The sequence below is a fragment of the Nannospalax galili genome, unplaced genomic scaffold (genome assembly GCF_000622305.1).
Source record: "Nannospalax galili isolate Female #2095 unplaced genomic scaffold, S.galili_v1.0 scaffold386, whole genome shotgun sequence".
Lineage (NCBI taxonomy): Eukaryota > Metazoa > Chordata > Mammalia > Rodentia > Spalacidae > Nannospalax > Nannospalax galili.
The window spans coordinates 3,091,111-3,115,753 of NW_008356676.1; the positions used below are offsets into that span (position 1 = coordinate 3,091,111).

General features: G+C 38.3%; 1 protein-coding gene across 4 annotated transcripts in view; it reads left to right on the plus strand.

Moving 5' to 3' along the window:
* Positions 1 to 24,643, plus strand: part of Elf1 (E74 like ETS transcription factor 1) — a 101,671-nt gene that overhangs the window by 23,266 nt on the left and 53,762 nt on the right. Inside the window, exon 1 of one of the 4 annotated variants that reach the window (XM_008854697.3) lies at positions 6,624 to 6,732. The exons of the other annotated variants lie outside the window; for them this stretch is intronic. The gene's annotated coding sequence lies outside the window, so the exon portion shown is untranslated. Of the gene's footprint in view, positions 1 to 6,623; positions 6,733 to 24,643 lie in introns of those variants that run through there. 4 annotated transcript variants of the gene reach the window in all.

The following is a 24,643-nucleotide window of genomic DNA, read 5'->3' on the forward strand; positions in this document are numbered from 1 at the left end:
GAAAAGATATTTGCTTAATATATCATATATACACAAATGTACTCTTTCTGAACAGGCATGGAGAAAAAAGGAGCTACATCAGTAGCTCCTTTTCAGGTGCCATCCAATGTATTAATTTACTCAAGCAGTGAAACCACATCTGTACAGCAGCTGTAGTTGGGGTCACCACTTGGTTAAGTTTACAGTAATGATTATTGTTCCCCAAGAGCTTTTTCACATAGGCCCCAAAGGATCGTTTACCAACAATATGTCTCTTTTGGTCACTATTGTATAGCCTGGGCTAGAACAATGCCTGACACTAAGTGCTCAGTGAACATTTGTTAAATGATGAATGATTAAGAGTACCTTCAGTTAGTGATTAACTTTGTCTGTAACACTGAGAAAACAATTCCTTTTTACAGACTTCTTCCCTCTCTTGTTTATTGAGACAGGGTCTCAGTTGTATTCTGGCTAGCCTGGAACTCACTATGTTTACTAAGCTGGCTTTGAACTGTTTGGCTATCCTCCTACCTAAGTTCTGGGATTACAGGTGTGTGCCAACATGCCTGGCGTCTTTTTATTTTTAAAATGCTACTGGAATGAATTGATGTTTTAGTCTTTATTAAAATAACTTAAATGTGTGTTCCTGAAGGCTCTTATATGAATCTAAGTGTTGGGGCTGGAGAGATGGCTCAGCAGTTAAGAGAACTGGGTAGCGGTTTCCAGTACCCACATGGTGGTTAACAACTATCTTTAACTCCAGTTCCAGAGGATTTAATGCCCTCTTCTGGTGCATATGGTTCACCTACATACATGTGAGCAAGACATTCATACACATAAAATAAAAATATATAAATAAAAATTAAAAAAGAAACTTCTGGAGCTGGGTGGAGGATTAGGGCTGGAAAAGGTAGAAAAATTGAAGTCAGATTTTCAAAGTCTTGAATACTATGGTAGATAGCGTGTCTTTTTTAGATGGGGTAATTGGGTCACTGTATCCAAATACTTGTCATAAACAATTAAAGGAAGGAAACGATTATTTTGGTTTATGATTTCAGAGGATTTGGTCCAGGGTTGCTTGACTCCATGTGCCTGGCAGGAGTTTGGGGTAGAGGCTGTTCTTGGCTTCTTGGCAAACAGGAAAGAAAAGGAACACCAGAAGAGACCAAGCTTGTATATAGCCTCAGGGACACAACTCCAGACACTTCCTGCAACTAGTCCCACCTCCTACCTTTTTCCATCTCCCTGTAAAGCCCTCATATTATAAATATAGCAAGGGATTAATCCATTGATTACATCAGAACCCTCATGATCTAATTGTTTCTGGAAAGTCGTCACAGAAAGACCAGGAAGTTCATTTCACTAACCCATGAGGTATTTCTTAATCTAATCAAGCTGACCATCAACATTAGTCATTACCTAGGGTTTTTGGTTAGCTAGTCTCTAACTTGTATTCTCTTGCCTCAACCTCCAATACTGTTTTGCCTGCGTATCTGCAATAGTGTTTTGCCTGCATGCCTGCAAGTGTACTACATGCCTCCAGTGTACAGAGGCCAGAGGACGGTGCCCGATACCCCTAGAGCTGAAGTTACAGACAATTTGAGCTGTCATATGGGTGCTGGGAACCAAACTCTAGTCTTCTACAAGAGATGAGCACTGGTTAGATGAGCTTTTTATTTTGCTTCTTGGAAATCAGAGTTGTATCATCCCTCTTTCCCTGCCTCCCTCCTTTCTGTTTCCAATCATGAACCATGATCATTATTATTGTTAGTACTTTAGCAAGACTATAGTTGGTAGTAGGGGAAGGGACAGCTTGGGTCCTTTGTTCTATTTATTTTAAAAAAATTTTTTTTTTTTGGTCTTTTGAAACAGGGTCTCCCTGTAGCCCCAGCTACAGTTCAGGCTGGCCTTGAACTCACAGTGATCTGCCTGCCTCTGCCTCCCGGGTGCTGCAATTAAAGGCATGCGCCACCATGCCTGGCTTTTGTTTTATTTTTTAACAAAGTCTTTCTATATGATCCACCCCCCTTAGCCTCCAGATGTGAGGAATGCGAAGGAATAACTTAGTTTATTGTCAGTAGAAAAGATAAAAGCTATCTTCTCTACAACCTTCAGAGAGTATTGCATAATTAACAGGCATCTTTTTGAATAGCTGCTTGTGAAGACCAGTGGGTTTTCATAAGCCTGGGTTATACCTATACCATTAAATCTATTTCCAGGAGTGGGCCTGTGTCTTCGTCTTCCTCTCCAGGGGCTGGATAGATGGCCTAGTGGTTAAGAGTACAGCACTGGTTGCTCTTGTAGAAGACTGGAGTTCAGTTCCTAGCACCCATATGACAGCTCAAACTGTCTGTAACTCTAGTTCTAGGGGAATCAGACACCCTCTTCTGGCCTCTTTACACTGCAGACATGTGGTATACTTGCAGACATGCAGGTAAAAAACACATACATAAAATACACACAATTCACACACACACACACACACACACACACATCCCAAAAATCCCAAAACAAGAAACTGTTCTAGGCTAGGCATGGTGGTACATGACTGGATCTTCAGCACTTGGGAGGTCAACACAGAAAAATCACAAGTATGAGGGTAGCCTAGGCCACAGAGCAAGCTCCAGGTCATCCTGAGGGACATAGCTAAACCTTGTTTCAAAATATTAACAAACAAACCCATGCCTAGGTGATTCTGTGGTATAATACAATGTACTTCGTGTGTGTGTGTGTGTGTGTGTGTGTATTTTTTAACATGAACATGGTGCTAGGGATTGAACCAGGACCTCATTGAGGTATGTTCAGGATGTACTCTATTATTGAGCTATAACCCATAGTCCTTTTAATTGAAATTATTGTTAAGTTGAGGTAGGGTCTCATTTAGAGACAAAAAAATATACTCAAAATGTATACAAATGGCCAATGACCTCAATGATCAGAAGCAGTGGTAGGATGATATCAAGTTCTACATAGTGAGTTTCTGGCCAACCTTCTCTCAAAAAGAGGCTGAGACAGAGCCAGGCACAGTGGCATATGCCGTCAATCCCAGCACCCTGGAGGCAGAGGCAAGCAGATTTCTGTAAGATTGAGTCAGCCTGGTCTACATAGCAAGTTCCAAACCAACCGGGGCTTCAGGAAGACGCTATCTCCAAAAGACCAAAGGAAAAAAAAGGAGGCTGAAGCAGAAGGATTGCACTGAGTTTGAGACTGTGCTGGACTACACAGTGAATTCCAAGTCAGCTCACCTAGAGTAAGACCCCAATTCAAAGACTGAGAAGCTGTGTCTCTAGTAGTGGGATTACTGGATCATATGATATGTGTATATTTTCATAAGAAACTGCTAATGTCTTCCAAAGTAGCTATATATTTTTGCATACCCACCAACAGTGTGTAAGAGTAATAGTTGTGGGTTGGGGAGCTGCTCATTTGGTAAAGTGCTTGCTGTGTAAGGATGAGGACTTGCATTTGATCCCCAGCACTGGGACTGAGCCACCACACTGGGGAGACAGAGACAAAGGGATCACTGGACCTTCTGGCCAGTCAGTCTAGGTAAATGGGTAAGCTCCAGGTTCAATGAGAGACTTTGTCTCAAAAAAAAAAAAAAAAAAAAAAAAAAAGTGGAGGGGCTTTAGAGATGGTTCAGCGGTTAAGAGCACTGACTGTTCTTGCAGTGGACCCAGGTTCGGTGCCCAGCACACATATGACAGCTAACAATTGTCTGTAACTCCAGTTCCCAGGGAACTCTTGCTGTTTTCTGGCTTCCACAGGCATTATATGCATGAATGCACTTATGTGCTTGCAGGCAAAACACTCATACATTAAAAATAAAAATAAATAAAAGTGAAGAAATGATTAAGGAGTTCACTTAACATTGACCTCTAGTCTCCATACACTTATGCAAATACAGTGTAGACATGCATACACAAACAAATTACAATTGCTATGTATCCTCAGCAATTGGTATTATCAGTGGTTTTTGTGTGTGAGCTTTTTGTCATATGTATCTCTTCTTTTTGTGATGTGTCTCTTCTAATGCTCATTTTGCAAAACCCTGGGTAGTTTCTTATTTTTAATTTGAGTAAGTTTATATGTTTTGGATAGCAATAGCAATATATAAATTCATTTTGATCCATAAAGTAGTCATGTGTAGTGAGTACTGTTAGCCTGTATAGTGATGGCACAGTGTGAATGTAGTGGTGCTCGCCTATAATCTCAGTACTCAAGGAAAAATAAGGCTCTACTCCTGTTCCACTGAAATATGAAGAGGTGAAGCATCCTAGCCACATGTTCTTACCATGTCTTCCCTGCTTTAAAGGACTGTATCACCTCAAATAGTGATCCAGAGTAAACCCCTCCTTAAAAAAGGTACACAATTGTTACATGATCGTTTAAGAGCACATAGATGATAGGTAGCCAAGCTGGGATTTCTTACCTGAGTAGACTGATTGTGCTAAATGGTTTACCTTTTTTTTTTTTCCTTTGCCTCTCTAGTAGTAATCTGCACTCTGAATAGAACTGGGATTCAGTTCTTTTAGAAGGTATAATATTTCTAATAAGTACATTGGTAGGAGAGGGTAAGTCCCTAGAATTATCTTCTTGAGACTATGTATGAGAAAGATTGGTAATTTATTTTCACTTTAAGTCTTTCTTCAAAAGTGAATCAGGGGGCTGGAGAGATGGCTCAGAGGTTAAGAACACTGGTTGTTCTTGTAGAAGACCCGGGTTTGAATCCCAGCACCCACACGGCAACTAACAACCGTCCATAACTCCAGTCCCAGGGGATCCGACAGCCTCTTGACCTCCGTGGGCATTGCAGGACATGGGTGCACTTACCTACATGCAGGCAATACACGCATATACATGAAATAAAAATTTTAAAAAAAGTGAATCAGATTCCAAATACCTGAAATTGTCAAATAATGATGTGCTTTTAATGGATTTTCTTAGTAGCAGAAGCTCACCCTTTAACACATCATAAAGAAATTACACACACTTGATGTATCTATCTTTGTTTTTGAGACAGGGTCTAACATAGTCCAAACTCATCTCAGACTTGCTAAGTAGCTGAGACTTGGATTATAGGTGTGTAGCATTATGCTTTTAACTTTTTTTTTTCTTAAGACAAAATCTTACTATGCAGCCCTGGCTGTCCTGGAACTTACTCTGTAGACCAGGCTGGCCTTGAACTCACAGAGATCCCCCTGCCTCTGCCTCCTGAGTGCTGGGATTAAAGGCATGTACTATCATGCCTGCGACTGTTTCTATTAGTTAAAAAAAAAATCAGATTAGGTTTACATGAATATTGCCCGAAATATTTCAGCTGTGGGAAACAAATTGGGGGGCTTTCCAGTGAACAATAGACTTCCCATTGACTGCTCAGAGAAACTTGGTCCTTGGTGTATGGGTTCTGATTATTCATTCTGGATTAAGTGAGCTAGAGTAAGGTAAATATGACATTTGGCAGTTGAAAATGTTATTTTTCATTTTACATGGTTTTAAAAAATTAATTTGTTAAATCATAATGATTATTTTAGTAAAAAGATGAACTATACAGTGTTCAGTGAAATGGAATAAATAGGCTGCTTTGATCAACTAGTTTCTTAGAGTAAATTAATAATGAATGCTTTCTGAGGGGGCAGGTTAGTTGTATTTTGGTTGCTTGAGCCTCTTGTAGGGTGGTGACCTGGAGCACATTGCTTCATGGACCTTAGTGGTTTGCCCATCAGATTAGCCCATCTGTGTGCAGTGCAGCCAGCGCTGCAGCAGGGTGCCTGGTACTGGAAGGCTTGTGATGCACGCAGAAAAGTTTGTTCCAAAGGTAAAGCTGTGGCTATTGTTTGGAAGTAATAAGAGTTATGAATGAATATATTTACATTGTTGTTTTTTTTTTAAAGAAGACTTATTAAGCTTATACTTCTATTTAAAAATCATTTTGTTTAGGGCTGGAGAGAGAGCTCAGAGGCTAAGAATGCCTAGTGCTTTTATGTCCTGCTCTTGCTGCAGGAAGACTGAGGTTCGGTTCCTAACACCTGCATCAGGCAGCTCTGGCCTCCATGGCATCTGCACTCATGTGTACCCCCATAATTAAAAAAAAAAAAAAAAACCTTAAAATCATTTTGCTGTGTTGAACTTCTAACGTGGGTTTTTGGAAATTGTTTTAGCTATGTTAATTGACACATGTTTTTCCACTGAACTTTGGATTTTCTGGTGGCTTTTATCTGTTCGGAGAACCTGTAAGTCTGCATCTGGTATTGCAGTTTGGTAACTTTTCTAGATTACATAGTCATATATATGAGGGTTAATGAATAGCCAGGTTGTGCACTAGTCAGTTAATACCTTAAGAGCCACAATTTGTTGTCTCTCCGGTCCTCTCCCACTCCTTTCCTTTCCTAGTTGTATTAATTTCACTTCCTTGTAGATTCTCATTCTTTTTATACTGTTCATTTCAAAATATGCAGTTTGCATGAGTTAGTAATAGTTTAGGTAAATTTTGCTCCTTGGCTTTCCCTCCTATCCTATACCTTTCCTTTTTTTTTTACCTTCACATTTGCATGTTTGACCTAGCACAATAATTGGGTCCACAGCAACATGGGCGTGCCTCCCTTAGAAACACTTAGTTTCATGTATGACTCATAGGCTGAAGCACAGACACCACTTCCCCAATCTACCGGAGCCATTTTAACAGCATAAAACTTGCCGGATTGCTTTTTAGTTTCAAGCTGAAAGGACAAAATCTAAAGACAAAGTTTGAAGGTAACTTGTGATTTTGTGTGTTTGCTTCTGGCTATTTCTTGAGCCGATAAAGGGAGATGGTTTTTACCTGTGGCAGAACATGGCTGAATGTGTTCTTTAACTCTGATAAAATATGAATAGTGAGTCACATGCCTGATTGTAGTTAACCACTATGAGAAAACAAAGCATGTAAAAGTTTAGGTCTTCCTGTAAAGTATTTTTAAAAATATTTTCCGTAATTGGTATTTCCACCTCTAACCTCAGAATAAAGAAGATATTTTCTTTATTTTTTTTACTACTTACAAAGCAAGTTAGATCAAGTTTTAATTTAAAAAAATATAATTTTATTTGTGGGGCTGGCCAGGAAATTATAATTAATTCAACTGTACCTTTCAAGTTGATAGGGATGTTGAAACAATGACTTTGTTTTGGCATTTCAATTAAGGATGAAATTTTGGGACAATTCAGTCATAAGTCTTGTTCACAGGCCATTCTATGCTTTGTTTTCTTTTGTTAACAAATTACACTAAACATTTCCTTTTGAAAACTAAGGAGAAGCTTAAAAACTAAATAGAGACTTAACTAGCTCGAGTAACCATTTAGATAAATAAAAGTGAGTATTAAGAAGAAGAAAGTTGAGACCAATTCATTTGCAATTAGAAAAAGATGAAGCTTTATAATTGACATTGAGTTTGTCTTAAATAACAATTTAGAAGCAAAACTTTTTGAAGAATTCATGTACTATTTCAATTTTGTGTAAAGCAAAGCGGTATTGGTCTTCCTTTTATATTACAGTTCTTAACATTTTTTCAAGAGATAAAAATTACAAACCTTTTTGTAAATAGGAGATGACTTAGTTTTCTCTTGAATTATTTGTCATCATTGAAATTGTTACATTTGCCCTGGCTAATAGACATTCTGGTATACATTCTAGGCAGTCTAGGAAGCTGAGTTCAGAAACATAGTCATGAAGCTAAAATTTGGATGAAGTAAAATTTGAATATGCACTGATTAGGATTACGTTTTGGAAATAAAACATGCTGTTATTTGTTATTGACCAAAGCCGTTTTTAACTAGTTCATTGAAAATTCTCTGTGACTTTCCAGTGCTTGAAGTCCTATTAGATTTGAAAGGGAAGATAAAAGACTGTTATTTCTTATTCTTTTGAAAGTGTTTTTATTACTGGATCTCAGTGTTGTGGTCTTACAAGAAAGGCAGACATTTTGCCACTTCAGCTGTGAGCCATTTGTGCTCATTTGTTTGCAAGTTGCTGGTTTGGTCAGCCTTTGAGTAAGCAAGTGCTACATTTACAAGTCTAGACTGAAAAATCTTATGAAGCCCTCTTTTTTTTTTTTTTTTTTTAAGGTTCGTGATCCATAAGAGAAAACTCAAGAGGCATACAAATAAGAAAATTAAGAGCTTATTTACTAAAGAGAAAAATTCGATTTCTTAAAATTAAGAGTAAAGTAGACATTGGGCACGTTTACCTGTTTCTTTTTGTCTGTTTTAAGATCGGGTGTGACTATGCTGCTGGTCTTGAACTCTAGCTCCTTCTGCCTTAGCTGAGATTGCCGGCATGTTCTACCATGTCTAGCTATCACTTTCTGATTACATGATTAAAAGGTAGGGCCTAGGGAGAAAGACTTTAAAAAGTTGGGGGGTGGGGAGGGCAGAGGCCTGGAAGGAGGACAGAAAGACTTATTACATGGTTATTCCTGCTGTTTTCCCTTCAAAAGGCTGAATTTAAGTTTAAATTGAGTCATAAGTCATTAAGTCTGAAGTCATTCCTGACTGCTGAAGGAAACTGAATGTCCAACTGCCTCATTTACGGCTCAGAAAGATACTGACTTTGAACTTACTATGTAGTAGAGGATGGCATAGCCTTGAACTCCTCATCTTTTTCCCCTACCTCCTAGATGCTGGGGTTACAGGCATGAGCAACTATACCAAGCTAAATTTTAAAAAGTATTTTATTTATTATTTTTATTTTATGTGTGTGAGTGTATTGCCTGCATGCATGTGAGTGCACCCATGTCGTGCAGTGCCACGGAGGTCAGAAGAGGGCTCCAGAGTCCCCTGGAACTAGAGTTAAGGATGGTTTGTAGGTGCCATGTGGGTGCTGGGAATCAAACCTGGGTCCTCTGCAAGAGCAGTCAGTGCTTTTAACCGCTGAGCCATCTCTCCAGCCCCCCGATTTTTTTTTTTCATTTTTTGTTTTCTTGGCATGTATCTCCCCTGTGTGTTAGAAAGTACCCAAGGTAGCTTTCCAGGATGCATTATCTTTGTGCTAGACGGTCACTCATAATCTTTGTCCAAAGTTGGATACTACGGTTGTAATTCGCTTATAGAAAATTAGTTCTTTTCTAAGATTAGAACAGGCCTCTAGTGAAAATATAAAATTTTATAGTAAAAAATATAAAATGAGGTATTGGTTTAGTATATATATAAGCATTTTTTGGTCTCAGTATAAGTATACTGTAATTAGACAATTCATTTTTTCTTTAATAATGAACATGCATATGGAAAAGTACATAAAGCAAATACAGTTTAAATAAGTTTACCCATGCCATATTAACTGAGGTTAGCAAATAAAAGTATGTCTATTACTTCTGAACACACCCACTCTTGTCCTTATTTGTTTCCCTTGAAAAATTAATGACTTCTGACTTTTGTGGTATTTTCTTTATAGTTTTACCCCTTAGAACTTTATGTAAACAGAATCATGTATTTTCTGTGGTGATTTGCTTTTTTCATTCACCTCTGTGAGGTAAATTGTCACCACAGTAGATCCTCATATTCTTTTTCTATACCAGGGTGTATTTATTGCCTCTTGTTTATGACATTAAATTACTTCTAGTTTGAAAATATTCCTTCATGTACTTTCTAGAACATATGTGTAAGAGTTCTATAAGGCACAGTCTTTTTTTTTTGAGATCGGGTTTTCCTGTTGCTCCAGCTGACCTGGAACTCCCTATGTAGACCAGGCCTGCTTCTGAGTGCTGGGATTAAAGGCATACGCCACCATCCCTGGCTGGCACAATCTTCTGAGTTATGTGAAGACTTTTCAAAGACTCTGAGACAGTAAATAATTAAAGGAAATAAATAGCTTGCATTTACGTTCATCAAGGGCATTAAGTGAAATGGCCTTTTTAAAGTGTCAGTGCCTAATGGTAAAAATACAACCAGGACTAGTTAGATTGCTGCCTTGACTCTTGCTAAGGCATTGGCAAGTTTCAGCCACCTTTGTTTTTACATCAGAAGTGCAAATGTCGATACAGCAAAAGGTGTAAATAGCACTGTAGTTTCTAATGACAATAGTTTTGACCTCATGGAGTCCCTGAAAAGGTTTCCAGATACCTTGTGGGTCTGAAGATTGCTTTTAAGAATCACTGTAATAGTGCAACATTGGAAATGATCCAAATGCTCAAAAATTAGAGATTGGTTAGGTAAGTGATGGTATATCCATAAAATTATATGGTAGAAATTAAATTTTACTAAAGTTTATGGCAAAAATGACTTTACAGTGGCGTATTTGTGCATTTTTGGCACCTAAAAAACAAATCAACTTTCTCAAAGAAAGTGAAAGTGTTAGTTCCAAGTCTCTGTATCTCCATTTAGTTATGTCTTTGCCTTTGGGGAAGTTGAAAGGCAAAAGAAGGAAGTTACTGGTTTCTTTGCTGGTTTTTTTTTTTTTTTTTTTTTTGGTGTGTGTGTGTTTAGTAACTTTAAGTTTCACAGTTAAAGGAATTAGCAGTGTAATCAGTCATTTTCACGTGCTTTATAGTAATAGGGGACGTGTGTCTTTAACTTCTTCCACTAGATTCAGTTCTTCATTATACATTTTAAATTTTACTTAAAAATATATAAATGAGTCATTTTTATGTGCTTTATAGTAATAGCTGACATGTGCCTTTAACTTCTTCCACTAGATTCAGTTCTTCATTATACATTATACATTTTTTGAGACAGGATCTCCCTATATTGCCCAGGTTAGCTTTGAATTTACCATCTTCTTCTCTCAGCTTCCCAACAGTGGAGCAAGCTACAGGATGCATCATCATACCTGGCTTGCATTTTCTTCCTGTGTTCTTCTTAGTTGGAAGAACTTTGACTTGTTGCATAGAGTTTCAGGCTTGAGAGGCCAGGGGTATAACTATGACAAACTGCCTAGTATGCAGGTGGCCCTGGACAATCCTTAGCACCACAAGAAAAAAAAAGTTTCAGTCTGAATTAAAGAAGTATTTTAAGCATATTTGAAACAAAAAATTACATTTAGACCCCCCAGACTTTCTGTTAAGACCCTTCACACAAAGTATATTATGTATGTATTATGCATAGGTCAGAATACTTTGTGTGTGTGTGTTGAGAGGACATTAAAGGTAGGTTGCTTTGTATACCTGAAATATCTCTTATAATGGAAGCCCAACAACCATTAGTTGGCTTAGTCTGGTTTAATATCTTTCTAAGCACTAAATTCTAGGGAATGTTTAATGGTTAAAATTCCTTTCTATATACTAGTGTGTTTGTTTGAAAATTTATGTCATAAACTTTTTAGAATGTGTTGGAAGAATATATTGAATACACTGGTTTTTTTTGTTGCTGTTGTTTTGTTTCGTTTTGTTTTTCCTGGTCTTTTTGAGACAGGGTCTCCCTGTAGCCCCAGATGTCCTGGAATTCACTACGTAGACCAGGCTGGCCTTGAACTCACAGAGATCTGCCTGCCTCTGCCTCCCGAGTGCTGGGTTTAAAGGTGTGCGCCACCACGCCCTGCTTGAATACACAGCCAGAGACAAGATTCTGTCTAAAAAAAATTAAAATATGTAGAGGCTAGGAGTATAGCTTGATGGTGGATCAACTTGCCTAGTATGTTCAAGACCCCAGGTTTGATTTCCAAACAGTGCAAATAAGTAAATAAGAATGAAATCTGTAAAAACAGTGTATTCACAGATTTCATTTTTATTTACTTATTTGCACTGTGTATTCACAGATTTCATTCTTATTTACTTATTTGCACTGTTTGGAAATCAAACCTGGGGTCTTGAACATACTAGGCAAGTTGATCCACCATCAAGCTATACTCCTAGCCTCTACATATTTTAACTTTTTTAGACAGAATCTTGTCTCAGGCTGACCTGGGACTGAACTGTGTAGCCCAGGCTGGCCTGAAACTTGGAATCCTCCTGCCTCAGTCTCCAAAGTGCTAGAATTATAGATGTGTTATCACCACATCCATCTTTTTTTTTGTTTTTTTTGGTCTTTTTTGAGACAGGGTCTCCCTGTAACCCCAGTTGGCCTGGAACTTACTATGTAGACCACGCTGGCCTTGAACTCACAGAGCTCCACCTGCCTCTGCCTCCCTAGTGCTGTGATTAAAGGCGTGCATCACCATGCCCGGGTTATATTTGCTTTTAAAAAAAGATTGATTATTTATATGTTGTGTGTATGAGTGTTTTGCCTATATGTATGTAAGTACACCACATGTATTCGGTGCTCACAGAGGCCAGAAGAGAGAGTCAGATCCCTGGAAAGTTACAGATAGTTGTGAGCTGCCACGTGGTGCACTTATATACATATTACATAAAAATTATAAAATAGCAAAAATCTTACTATCATAAAAGGATTAGGTTTTATTATGATGTTTTTCAAATAAAATTTGTTGTTTTTCTTTCTCCCTTCTCTCCCTTCCCCATCCTCCACTTGCGTAGCAAAAATATTTTTGTGGTGTGAATATTCTAAGATGGACATTAAATTTGATCTATTTAATTTGTGGGTTAGAGACAAACTTGTATATTGGTATAGGATAATTTATAGCATGTTAATGGACATTATACTTGATCTTTTAACCTGTGCGTCAGAGACAAACTTGTATATTGGTATAGGATAATTTATAACATGTTAGTCCTAGGTATATACTGAAAAGGTTTAACATTCATCTGGACTTGATACATAGAACAGTTGCCATACATGTTCCATTGGCATGTTTGATTGTTGGGTAGGTGGTAGACAATTGGGTTCTCTGTAGCTACTCTTGAGACTTGCCTCATCTTTTCTTTTTTTAAATAGTTTATTTATTTATGTGTATGAATGTATTGTATATATGCATGTAAGTGGACCCATGTCATGCACTGCCCGCTGAGATCCTAAGAGGGCATAGGAGTCCCCTGGAACTGGAGTTACAGATGCTTGTTAGCCACCATGTGGGTGCTAGGAATCAAACCTGGGTCCTCTGCAAGAGCAGCCAGTGCTCTTAACCCCTGAGCCACCTCTCTAGCTCTGAATTGCCTCATCTTTTAGGGTTATTCCACCAAACATCAGAGCCAGAGGGTAGAGGAAGGAAGCAAATGCATAAGGAAGTGGACAAAGTCTCTCTTCCTTTAGGGTTCAGGAGATGCTTTTTCTTTATTCTTTAGATATTGGTGAAAAATGAGAAAACACATTTACAAATAAGATCACAATTATACAAAATATGTTCTAGGGAGGCACTAATAACTGTTGAAAAGAATCAGCTATATCCTTCTATTTGAAAACATTAGGTAAAAATGAAATTGTCTTTTGAAGCCATCATTTAAGATTTGTTACTTTAGCAACATAGTACCATGCTTAAAACTGAATGGTAGGTGTATGTTAAATTCTGTGTAGGAAAGGGAAAGCCACAGGAGCTTACAGTGGCTTATGAGATAGGAACACTGTTATTTTGGACATTGACCTAGAATGTAGCACTTTCTAAAGCCTGATAAAATTATAGTTGAGGTAGCCTAAATTCATAGCTTAGCTTAGGTAAGAATTGACCAATATCGGTGAGGAAGATAGGTACAGTTTGCTTGCCTGTGCTTATATAGAATATGAGGTATGAGTGACGAATTGTGATCATTCATAAGGATTATTAGTTTGGGAGGCATGGAAGCATGATGAACAGTTGAGTTCCTGCTTTTATTGCAAATAATTGGAAGTCAGTTTAAAATGACTGGAAGTAGCTATGTTTATTTATTGAGAGCATTTTGAACCAAGTTTTGGAAATACAGGGAAGTGGAGATAGTTTGTTGGAGTGTGGGAGCACAAATTATAAATCAGGTCTGGCAAAGAGCTATATGAAAACCAACAATCTGGTCTGGGGATGTAGATTAGTTGATAAAGTGCCTGCCTAATATACATGAAGTCCTGGGTTCAGTCCCCAGCACTGAGTAAATTCTGGTGACATAAATCCCAGCACTCCAGAGGTAGAAGCAAAAGGATCAGAAGTTCAAGGTTATCTTTGGGTGACATTGATAATTGGAGAATAATCTGGATTGTATGAGACCCAATCTCAAAACACACAACCCCCTCAAACCCCAAATATCAAAATGGTTATTAGTCCTGCTTTGTTGAGTCATTTTTTTGTGGGTGTGTGTGGGGGTATTCTAGTTTGGCCTAGAATTCACTTTGTAGACCAGACTAGTCTTGAACTCACAGAGATCTGCCTGCCTCAGCCTCCCAAGTGCTGGGACTAAAGGCATGTGCCACAATGCCCGGCTCTATTTTGATATGTTAAGCACTTGCTCTACCATGGAGCTACACATACACCCTATTTTGATATGTAAAGGTAAAGTTGGAGAAGATGTCATTTGTTACACCTGGAAACAGGTAAATTAGTTTGAGGTAAACATTCCATTGTTTTATTCAGTCATGGTGATTTTCTTTTCTCTCTCCCTCTTCCCCGACTGGTCTTGAGGATTGGACCCAGGACCACGTTTTGCATGGTAGGCAAGTGCCTTACCATTGAGTAACAACTCCAGTCTGTTTTGTATTTTTTATTTCGAGACTCGGTCTCTAAGTTACCTAGGTTTCCTTGACTTGCTCTTTAACAATCCTCCTCCTTCAGACTCTCTAGTAGCTGGGATCACAGCCTGTGCTCAAGCCTGGCCATGGTGTTTTTTGAAACAAATCTTTGGCATTTATTCCTAGGAATACTTCAAAAGACTTTAATAATGTGTTTTTGTGTGCATATTTAATCTTGACTCTCAATACCAAACTACTTTTATTGTCTCTCTTCATTTTTATGTTTTTGATATGACACTTAAGTATGTTTTCACATAAGCCATTGAACTATTTATAAAATAGGACAAAGATGTAGCAGAGAAGGCAGGAAATACTTGACGTTTGTATGCCATATCTTATTCTCTGCTTCCTGTCAGTTAAACCACGATGAGAGGAACAGAGACACAGATGTACAATTGCTGCTTTAATTTCCCATCAGGGAAACCAGTTAAGCATAAAGCTTGTTTCATTACACTTTTGGTACTTGTTGATTTTAGGAGTGTGGTAGGCATCTTTGTATTACATGCATTGCACAGATTAGATAGCAGCAATTTGATGTTAGATATTGGAGTTAATAGGAAAATATAAGTTTTATATGTTTAAAAGTTTTTTTCTTTTGTGACTTATATTTTGTTTTTTGAGGAAGAATGTCAATACGTACCCAGGCTGGCATCAAACTCATGATCGATCCTCTTGCCTCTTGAGTGCTGGAAGGTATGTACCACTACACTAAGCTAAAGTATATTCTTCTGTGTGAGAGTATAGTGTGTGTATGTTCAGGTGCACATGGGTACATGTGCATGTGTGTGTCCTTGAAAGTGTGTGTGCATGGAGACCAAAAGTCAACCTTTGGTGGCATCCCTTAGGAGCCAGAGGTGTTGGTCCATAGGAACTGTCCACTGTGTGTGTGTGTGTGTGTGTGTGTGTGTGTGTGTACGTACGCATGTGTGAGGTGTACATGCACATATGGTCAACCTCCAATGGCATTCCTTAAGATCTATCCTTTCTCCCCCCCCCCCCCCCCAGAGCTTTGGACTGATTCCAGGGCCTGTGCATTTGGGGCATGTACATTACTACTGTGCTATAATCCCTGCCCTAAGGAGCCATCCCTGTTTTGAGACAGGGTCTCTCACTGGGAGCTGGGGCTTGCTGAGTAGACTAATCTGGCCAGTGAACTCCAGGGATCCTCTCTGCCTCCGTAGTGCTGGGGTTACAAAAGTGTGTTACCACACCTGTTTTTTTAATGTGGGTTCTGGGGATCAAAGTCACTTGTTCCTGCTTCTATAGCAAACGTTGTTACCCTTGAGCTATGACCCTAGTGTCTAAAGTATATTCTCATTAGGTATACTTCTTAAGATGAAAGATGAAATGGAGGTTGACTTAGGCAGGAAAATAATTAGTAAATGATACAGGTATAACTTCAGCACAGGGCAATGCTGGATCCTGTGTCCTGTTAGGAGAAGATTTGTTTTTTACTAGGATTTTTCCGCTTACTTTTTAGTGATTCATTTTATCTAGAATGCCTCCCTCCCTCCCCTCACAGTCTCTGAACATGGACTGGTCAGATGCTGCTTATCTCTAATGAACTAATCTCCATGTCACTTTGTCAAGTTTTCTTCCTCAAAGGTATTTATTTCTATTTTCCCCATCATTTGGTGACTCATTTATTTGCATTTAGTTATCTGTTCCCAGTTTTTCTTTCCTAGGAAATAGACTGTTTAAGAATAAAGATCATGTCAGCCGGGCGTGGTGGCGCACGCCTTCGATCCTAGCACTTGGGAGGCAGCCTGGTCTACATAGCGAGTTTCAGGTCAGCTGGGGCTACAGGGAGACCCTGTCTCAAAAAGACCAAAAATAAATAAATAAAAAGAATAAAGATCATGACTTAATTGTCTTTGTTTCTGTATACACAGTACCTGGATTGTACCTAAGTGCAAGCATAAATGTGAATAAATATGCATTGATAGTTCCATTCTGAAATTGGCAGTTTGAGTAAAGAGTAATTTTATTGTAGGGTTTCTGTCCTGCTTCGGGTCCCTTCCCCATCTGTTTTTGTTATTTATGAAAATCAAGTAACTTAATGATATTATTAGTTTCCATCCTGGTTAAAAGTAGAGATATGTGGGTCCACTAGAGACTAGCCAGGAATTGCTTAGTTATATGTTACATTGATGAGTATCAAAACCCTTTTACCTTTATTTCCTGTTGTCTCTAAGTCTTATGTGCCTTTGTGAATACTGACAACAAAATGGGAATTTTCACAAGCCTTTAGCTTAGATCTGATTATTCTAGGAATATATTATAAAGTTTACATATTAACAGTTTTCCACTTTAAAATTGATAGAGGTTACTATCTTTTGAAAAAAATCATATTTATATATTTATATAATTTGAAAGTCAAACCTCATTCATTCATTTATTCATTTGTTGAGAGGGTCTCACTGTATATATATACACACACACACACACACATATATATACAGGCTGATCTAGAACTCACTGTGTATGCTAGGCTAGGCTCACTTGCAATCCGTCTGCCTCAGCCACCATTCCTGGCTTGAAATCTACTTTTTTTGAGACAGGTTCTCCCTGTAGGCCCAGCTGGCCTTGAACTCACAGAGATCCGCCTGCCTCTGCCTCCCAAGTGCTGGGATTAAAGGCCTGCACCACCACGCTGGCTGAAATCTACTCTGTAAAGATTGAAGAGCTGTAGCTCAGTTGATAAAATGCTTGTCTAGCATGCACAAGGTTTAGTCCCTAGCATCCCATATACTAAGCATAGTGGTGCGGGCCTACAGATCTCAGAGCTCTGGAGGTGGAGGCAGAAGGATCAGGGATTCAAAGACAGTCTCCTGCTGCTAAGTGAGTTTGAGGCTAAGTTGGGCTACATGATACATGAGACTCTGTCCGAGAAGACGAATAGGGCTGGGAAGATGGCTCAGTGTGTAAGAGTGCTTGCTGTGCAAGTGTGAGGACTGAGTGAATTCCCAGTACTTGTAACCTCAGAGCTGTAGGGAAGCTGGGAGGCGGAGACAGGAGGATCCCTGGTGCTTGCTGGCTGTCAGCATAGCTCTAAAGAGTGTGGTAGAGCAGGATACCTGATGTCTTCCTTTGGCCTTTGTGCACATACATGCAAACATTGGATAAGTGTCTGATAAATCTATTAAATAGACAGCTTTGAATTCTTGAAACTTGCAAGAAAAGATAAAGCCACAAAGCAGAAAATGCCTCAAATAATGAGCTAAGTTTGAATACAGCTTCATTTGTGCAAAAATAACCATTTTCCCAGGAGCATCTTCTTTCTAAATATCACTTTGGAAAGTAAGTCTTTTTTCAGATTTTGTCTTTTTTCTCTTCTTTTCCTTGCCTTTACTTTATGGTGCTGGGGGTCAAATGCAGGCCTTTCTCCTGGTAGGTGAGTGCTCTGCCACTGACCACACCTGCATCCTTTGAAGTGAAGGTTTCCTGAATGTCGGTGAAAGCAGTCTGGATCAAATGACTAAGAAATTTGAATCTGTCATGGATATTATCTCTTTCTTCATTTCTTTAGTATCATTTATTCCAAATGATGCTTATTGATAGTGTACAGTCATCCATAGGTGCAACTAGTCATGTATTTTTGTTTTTCGTTTTGTAGACAAGGTCTCACTATGTAGCTGTGACTGTCCTGGACCTTGCCATGCAGACCAAGCTGGCCTTTATCTCACAGATCATCGTGCTTTTGCCTCCCCAGTGCTGGGATTAAAGGTGTGTGCTACCATGCCTGGCTGAGTCATAGGTTTTTTAAAAAATCTTGTCATTTTCCATTTTCTCTTAATTTTTTATTAATTATTTTCTGTGGAATTTTTGGGAGTACTGGAGATTTAACCTAGGGCCTCACGCACTCACGCATATTGGGAACCCAGCCTTCATTTTTTTTTTTTTTTTTAAATACTATTTGTTTTGAGACTGGGTTTCAAAAAGTTTCCCAAACTGGCCTTGAATTCACTCTGGAATCTATGCTGGCTTGAATGTGTGATCCTCTTGCCTCAGCCTTTTGAGTAGCTGGGATTACAGGCCTATACCATCATGTCTAGCTCTTTACAAAGGTATTTGAACTCTCTGTGTAGCCTAAACTGACCTTGAATTTTCTACCTTCTTGCCATAGTCTGGGGAGTGCTGGGATTATACATGCACTACCATGCCAGGATTATTTTACATTTGTGAGACAGGAACTTTTTATGTAGTCTGAGCTGGCCTCCAATTGCCATCCCTCCTGTCTTCTAATCCTTAGACAAAGAACAAAAACATAAAAGTTAATCAGTTAAGTGATTTTTGTTTGTTTTAATGACTTTGCCATAACCTTAGCAATTTTAAAACCATTGTTGAGACTATTATAACTGATCATGAAGAATTTAAGGAGAACAGAATACACATTGGTGAATGGAAGCTATCAATGTTGCTGTCATCTATGGGGTGTTTATTTCAGCTGTCCTCATCATTTTTGAATAGTAGTTCTCAGATAGCCTTAGAATGACTTGCAGTTGGCTTTGCAATCATGGGGAACCACACTCTATTGTCAAAGCCCCATTTGAAAACCCCAGGACCTTTTGAAAGTATGCAGTACTGACTGACTTCATTAACATTAACACTGTCTTCTGGAGTTTATTTGTCTTTGTCTTGTTTCCTGAACTAGATTGGCTTCATGGATCAAGGACCATGCAATATTTCTCTGTATTTTCCAGTTAAGTAAGTTTGGTAAATAGCCATGATTTTTTTGCCACCAAATCAATAGTGGCAGAGGTGCCTCTGAAAATAAGTGTTTGGGATCTGTTGATAAGCTTTATATATACATAGAGATAAGTGTGGTAAGACCTTTTCCTATTGGAGAAAACTTCGTACCAGGGTCATTAATGTACTTTAAAACTTCTTAAACTTCTTCTTGTGGCCGCTTTTCTCATGAAAATTTTTTACATGATCCCGATTATATACATAAATAAAGTAGGTATATAAACCAAACAGTTGGTGGTAGTATATCACAGAGGATTTGTTTAGTGCCAGCAAGATGGCTCAGTGAGTAAAGGTGCTGGCTGCCAAGCTTAACAACCTGAGCTCATTTCCTCAGACCCATAAAGGGGAAGGAAAGAACCGGCTCCTGCAAAGCTGTCCTCAGACCTCTGCATGTATGTAGTGGCAAGTGTTGATCCTGCACACAAACACAAAACAAGTGCAAAAAAAATAATAAAAAAAGAAAGAAATCAGGCCCATGAGGTGGGAAATTCATAAAGGTGTCTGCCTCCAAGTCTGATGAGCTAGGTTTGATTTCTGGGACCAACAAGGTGGAAAGAGAGAACTGACTCCTGAAAGTAGTTTTCTAATCTTCACACTATGGCCCGGGTATGCTCACACCCATATACCCAGACACACAGAAACACAGACCGCCCTCCCTCAATATACACAATCAGTCAATCAATCAATGTAAGAAAATTAAAAGATTTATTTTAGGACACTTCTTTGCCATACATACAATTTTATCATTTATTAAAGATGAGCAAATTTGGTATTATAGGGCTTAAAGCGTCTTTTAACATTTTTCAGAGTTGTCTGATATTTTGATTTTTTAATTATTAATGCTAAAAATTCTGCTTTACAATCCAAGATATACTGATTTGAAACTTACATGCCAAGGAATGAGGTAGGAAAATACTAAAAGTTTTTGTTTTCCATAGTTAAAACATTATGTTTCTATAAGAACAGAAAACTGCAACTCATAACGTACATGGTCTGGAGTATGAGCTGAGGTGTTTCAGGTAGTGCTCATGGGTACTGCATGGCATCACAGGATGGGCATGCAGTGTACATGGGTATTCAGAATCAAGGTTACAGTAAAGTTCCATGATGAGCCATGGATGAGTGGTGCCAGAAACACCTCAGATTCACTGAATGTCTGATTTTGAATTACATTTTATCACTGGACATTCAAAAACCTTTTACTGTTGCAAGTTTTTCATGATCACCACATTTGGTTACATGGCTTCACAGTTTTTAGAAGCTGGGCTTTAACTAACTGAAACAGATTCAAATGATTTAAAAATTGAGCAATTATATTTTGAAAGATTAAAGTCCTAAAAATTTATCCCATGTATATCAAATCTTCAAATTACTTATAGTAATTTTTCTTGTAAGAGTTTTGTTAGTGTTTTAAGTATATATTTTATGCTAGCTCCTAAGCACATGAACTTCTGCTTTTTCATTTCCCATCATGTGGTTTTGTTGCTATTTTGGTTTCATTGAGTTTAGAAGCTGAGGTGAATGTCAGTCATGAAAATGATTAGAAGAATCCCTAGCCTTGAGTCAGGGTCTTTGATTGGCTCACCAGTTAGATTAGACTGGCTGGCCAGCAGGATCCAGGGATCCTCCTGTCTCTACCTCCTCGTCAGCACTAGGATTATAAGCAGGCACCACCACACCTGGTGTCAGTTCTGTAGATGGAACTCAGTTTATGGACTGAGTCATCTCCCCAGCACCCCACAATCCCCACCACCTCTTTTAAGACCAGGTTTTAGTGTATAGCCTAGATTGGTCTTCAGCTTGCAAATGATGGATTATTGTGCCATAACGCCTGGCTCTGAAGGTACTTTATACAAACTATTCCTGGCTCTCCTCAGTCAGTGTCAAAGCCTAAAGTGACACTGATGGGAATCAGCTGTTATCTCAGATGGGCAAACCATTGCACTAGAGCCTGTGTTTTTTTTAAAATGAAAATATTAACCAGGGGATAAATAGCCACAGAAATGAAACACAGTTTCTTTGCAAGTTAATTCTTGTTTGTTGCAGAGAGAAATTTTTTAACTGTCTGAACAGGTTTTGCTGATAAGGACATTTTAGCAGGTTTGTGTTCTCTGGCTAGGTATTTTTTGTCAGAGTTCAGGTTTTGGGTACTGGATGGAAGAAGGTTCCTGTACACAGTTATTTTGCATAACAAAATAATAAATTAATATTTGATGATTTATAACTTCCAGCCCTTTAAGAAAGGAAGTTAAACTTTTTCATGACCCAAGGTAACAGTATCTGACTACTGTTGCATATTTTCTTTTAGTTTTAAATTCTCATGTTTTCAAAACATGTTCAGAAAGAGTTAATCTTGAGACCACAGGTATGGACAGGTCTAGGTATGTGATTTGTTTGGCTTTTATGCAAGGTGCTATAAGTGCTGCCTGAATGTAATCTGACACCAGGTAAGCTGAGTGGCCAGTGGTGGAAAGTGGAGAAGTATGTGAAAGAACTGGATTTTCAGGTGTGTGCAGCTGCCCTCAGAGCCGGATCTGTTCTCTGAGTGTCAGCAAAAAACAAGGTGTAGAGAAGTCGGCCTGTTTGGTTTGGTCATGCTGATGTTTTTAAAATGAACATAGTTGAAACAAAGATGAGCTTGACTGGGAAAGACCTGCTTCAGCTTTGCATAGCTCACCAGAAGCTTGACTGAGACTGTACAACTCCACATTTGTACTTTGTTTATATGAAAGTAAAACTAATTTGATAAAGTTATGGTTTCATGCCTGCCCCTCAGTGCTGTCTCCCAATTTAAGAATTTTTCTTTCCTTAATACCTAATTTAAAGAAAGCTTAATAAAAATCAACAAATGTCTCTGAGTTAAGTAGCAATACTGACTAGTTACTTAAAAAGATAGGGAACATAGGTGTGATTGTGCACACCTGAACTCCTGGCACTCAGAGAGGGAGGTGTAAAAGGATCAAAAGGATTCTGAATTCAAGGACAGCCTGGGTTATATGGGAAGATCTGTCACAAACAAAACAAACTGATGATGATACATATGGTATACATATGAGTTCCAGAAACTTCTTTTTCATTTTTTTTCTAAGCTGTACCTCCACCCCCAAGATGTGTGTGTGTGTGTGTGTGTATTTTATTTGTTTTTGTTTTTTAAAGACAGGGTCTCTCTGTAGCCACAACTGGCCTGGAATTTGCTATGTAGGCCAAACTGGCCTTGATCTCACAGAAATCCACTTGTCTTTGCTCCCTAAGTTCTAGGATTAAAGGTGTGCACCACCATGCCTGGCTAAGAGATATATTTTTAAACTTTCCTGAAGTATCTTGAATATTAAAAAAAGAATAAATGATTAGATGTCAACAGTTTTTTTTTTTGTTGTTTTTGTTCTTGTTTGTGTGGCCTAAGCTAGGCTTAAATTCTGATTCTCCTGCCTCAACCTCCCAAATTATAGATGAATACTATCACATCTTACCTAAGTATATTTCACATATGTACAGGTATCCTCGGAGTCCAGAAAAGAATATTAGATCCCCTAGAGCTGGAGTTACGGGTGGTTGTGAGCTGGGAACTAAACTCAGGTCCTGGAAAAGTAGCAAACCCTCTTAACTATCTCTCTAGCCATGAGTATGTTATTTTTTAAAAAATATTGTTATTATTATTTTATATGTATGAGTGTATTGCCTGCGTGTATGTAAGTGCATCCATGTTGTGCAGTGCCCTCAGAGGCCAGAAGAGGGCATTGGGTTCCCTGGAACTAGAGTTACAGACAGTTGTTAGCTGCCTTGTGGGTGGTGGGAATTGAACCCCGGTCCTCTGCAAGAGCAGCCAGTGCTCTTAATGTCTGAGCCTTCTCTCTAGCCCCACATTTTATTTTTAAATTAAATTATGAGAATCCTGATTGCAGTGAGGAATGATTTGTTTACTTTGTGGCATTAACCTATGGGGTTCTTTTTTCCCCTTCTATTTTGTGTATATAGAACATGGTAGACAGGTCTTTATAGTGAAGTTTATTTTAAAATTAACCTTTTTCCCTTAGTAGGAACTGAAAGTCCAGAACTATGCTTGTTTGGAGAAAATCAACTCTAATTACTTGTGACTTTTTTTCTATATTTACATTTTCTTTTATGATTTATTTACTTATTTGTATGTGTGTGCCTGAGCATATGTATATCACATACATGCAGAAGCCCGTGGAGATCAGAAGAAGGCGTCAGATCACCTTGAATTGGAGTTACGGTTGTGAGCCACCATGTTGTGCTAGGAACTGAACCTGGTTCCTCTGCAAGAGCTCTTAACCACTGAGGCATCTCTCCATCCCCCATATTCATATTTTCTTAATGTAAATGACAAAATACTGCACTTAAAGAACTAGAAATAAAAATGTCAGTAAAATTTATCTGAAAGTATTCTAATAAATTATTAAGTTGTGGTAACCTTATGAAAAGGCATATATATATATATTTCTTTTTCACTTTTAAGACTGAGTGAAGCTATAATGTAAGGTGATATGACATTTGGTAGACTTGTAAAAGAATAAGAATAGTAAACTAAGACTTAGAGCAATAAATGGACACATCTACAAACCTCATTCCTTCAGTTTCAACTAGATATATGACCTATCCCACAAACCAAAGGGTGACATTCAAGTAACAGCCCTTCTGGAGTGTGACAAGGTATTTTGCTACATATATTTTTATATGATGATGCTGGGGGTTGAACTCTGGACCTTGTGCATGCTAAGCAAGTACTCTGCCACTGAAATATACCCCTGGCCCCCGATATTCTTCTAATAGAAACATCAATGAAATTCTGTTAACTATAGATACAGGGGCAGGAGGAATCTAGGCCTCTCTTTGTCACTAAAAAGCTATTAGTCTTTAGACAGATCAGATTGCTTCAGGCCTCAGGTTCTTTAATTTTTCAATGTATGTGTTGTCCTCAGTTATCCTTAAATGTTTTTCAATTCTAAAATCTGTGTTTCTGCAGTTTTTAGCTTGAGAATGGGTAGACCCCTAGAAGGATGTGTAGTTTAGCTTGATAACCATGAGCTGAGTTTTCATTTCTACTGCACAGCATTCTAACATTCTAACATGCTAATCTAGAAAACATTTAGAAGGCCTAACTCTGGTCCACCATACAAGAATTCTAGGCATTAGAATTTGTGGATTTATTACCTCTTATTTCTAAATTTTAAAGCTTTTTTTTCTCCCTATTTCATTTTCTTTAATTTCTGTTGTATTCTAGTAGGCTTTTTTTTGGTCAAATACCCTTGCTTTTCTTATAATACATATGTTTATGTTGCAGAGATCCCTTTTTTAGTTACCACTTTAAGAATACTTCTTGTTCAACTACTTGGTGTTCAGAGTTACT